General features: G+C 41.6%; 1 protein-coding gene across 19 annotated transcripts in view; it reads left to right on the top strand.

The window, feature by feature from the left end:
* by (focal adhesion protein tensin) overlaps positions 1–2,500 on the top strand; it is a 690,412-nt gene that overhangs the window by 380,359 nt on the left and 307,553 nt on the right. The gene's annotated exons all lie outside the window — the stretch shown is intronic.

Genomic DNA, 2,500 nt, shown 5'->3' with positions numbered 1-2,500 from the left:
AGGGGAGAAGCCCATTTATTTTCCATATTTAAAATCAATAATCAGGCACGGCAGTTGATATTAAGGAATAATTGCATTGGCATTTGCTACCACGTCCCCGCCATTAATTGCAAGTGAAATTCCTCCGTCATAGAATAGCAATGATGATGATGAAATAAAGTGAAGAATGAAATGAAGCGAAAAAAAGATAAATCGCAAAGGAAAGAAAGTCAAGCAAAGTTTAGAATTACCTCGCGCAGCCCCGGCGGAGAGGGACGGCGAACAAGCACAAAAGATTCGGCCAAACTTACGAAAAGGGAAGCAAGAAAGAGGCCAAGACGCTGTTGTGATCGATTAGCTTCTTGTGGTCCTCCCCTCTTCCCCTTCTCTACCCCCCTCCTCCTCCCCCTTCCACTCTATCCCTTCTGCTCTTCTCCCTTCTCCTTCTCCTGTCTTCCATCCCGCCTTAGCGTCGTCACGTCTCCGCTCCCCTTCGTTATCTTTTTATCCTCCCTTTCTTTTTTCTATCAGCGTCTTGTTTGTCTTTCCCTTTTCCTTATCCCTCTCTCTTCCCCCCGTTACTTCTTCCTTCCCTTCTGCTTTAGACTTGCCATCTCCACTTTTCTCTCCTCATTCTCTTCCTCCCTTTTTCCATTCTTCCTTCTCCCTTTCCCTTTCCCGAATCTTTCCTTCGTCTTCTGGTTCCCCCTCCCTTCTCTTCTTTCATAGCCTCCCCTTCCTTCTAACTCCCTCACCCCCTTTCCCTTATGGTGAAGGGAGGCTGAAAGTGATGACTTTCAGCCTCCCTTCACCATTCTCCCTCTTCTCCCCTCATCACTCCCCCTTCCCCTCATTATTTTCCACCTTCCCCTCATCACTCTCCCCTTTCCCTTCATCCCTCTCCATCGTCTTCTTATCATTCTCCCTCTTCCCCTCATCACTCTCCCCTTTCCCCTCATCTCTCTCCCTCTTCTCATAACTCTCCCCTTTACCCTCATCTCTCTCCCTCTTCTCCTTGTCACTCTCCCTTCCCTTTCCTCTTCACATTTTTTCTTCACTCTACCAAGACGACAGATACTTTTTCCTCAAGAAAGGGAACAAAACGAGCGATAGATCTGACGGTTAAAGACGGCTGACTTACCATCTTGATTTTTGACAAGAAAATAAAGTAGAATTGTCCAAATATAAAAGCTTTTGCACGGAAATAATTCTCTGGGAGGAATATAGATAGAGAGGTATTTTGGTATGCTGATAGATAGATTGATAGATCTATCGATAGGTAGATAGGATGATAGGTAGTTCTGTTGATCGATATGCTTGGTCATACACTGGTAAATGGATAGGTAGATAGGTGTGTTGACAGGTAGACAGATCGATGGGTAACTAGATAGTTAAATGAATAGATGCATAGATAGCTGGTTAGATTGATAGATGGATAGATTATGTAAGTAGATAGATGGATTGAGGCTGGCAGATAGATAGATATATTTTACAAATGCAGACTCAACGACCATATGCTGGAAAGTAGGATTTAATTGATGGTCTAACGCGATTATATTCCAGTTAGGACGGGCCTTCGCAGATGGTGTGCAGATCACGTAGATTTAATTAAGGTATTCACATTTGAGGACACGTGCGAGTGTGCGCTTTCTTGCATGGATGTTGTGTATATTTATTCTCTCTCTCTCTCTCTCTCTCTCTCTCTCTCTCTCTCTCTCTCTCTCTCTCTCATCTCTCTCCTCTCTCTCTCTCTCTCTCTCTCTCTCTCTCTCTCTCTCTCTCTCACACACACACACCCACACACACACACACACACACACACACACACACACACTCTCTCTCACACACACACACACACATACACACACACACACTTATATATGTGTGTGTGAATATATATATATATATATATATATATATATATATATATATATATATATATATATATATGTATATATATGTATATATATATGTATGTATTTATGTATATATTACATTTATGTATATGTATGTATATGTATATACAGTATGTATATATTAAGTTATATCATAGTTTGTATTTATACATATAAAGTGTGTATATATATATATATATATATATATATATATATATATATATATATATATATATATATATATATATATATATGCGTGTGTGTGTGTGTGCGCATATGTATGTGTACAGTACATGGATATGTACATATGTATAGATGTATACATATATATGGTTGTATACACAAGCTGATCGAATCCATATACCCGATATGTATCACACAGTCAAAAGAAGAAGAAAAAAGTAAAGCCTTCGTAATCAGCGCGCAGGTGCTGGTGGCCCACCCCCCTTCCCCCGCCCCTACTACGCCCCCAGACCCCGAGGCCGCTCATTCATCACATCCATCACACCTAGACCCCCCCTCCCCCCGCTGCGGATGGGTATATACAGTAGATAGAATAAGCTGTGGCGGTATGGGAGAAGGAGAACGGAAGGGGGGAAGAGAGGGAAAGGGGGAAGAGTTCGGAA

Source organism: Penaeus vannamei, chromosome 1 (genome assembly GCF_042767895.1).
Source record: "Penaeus vannamei isolate JL-2024 chromosome 1, ASM4276789v1, whole genome shotgun sequence".
Lineage (NCBI taxonomy): Eukaryota > Metazoa > Arthropoda > Malacostraca > Decapoda > Penaeidae > Penaeus > Penaeus vannamei.
The sequence above is the reverse complement of the archived record's forward strand: the minus strand, read 5'-3'. Positions and strand labels throughout refer to the sequence as shown.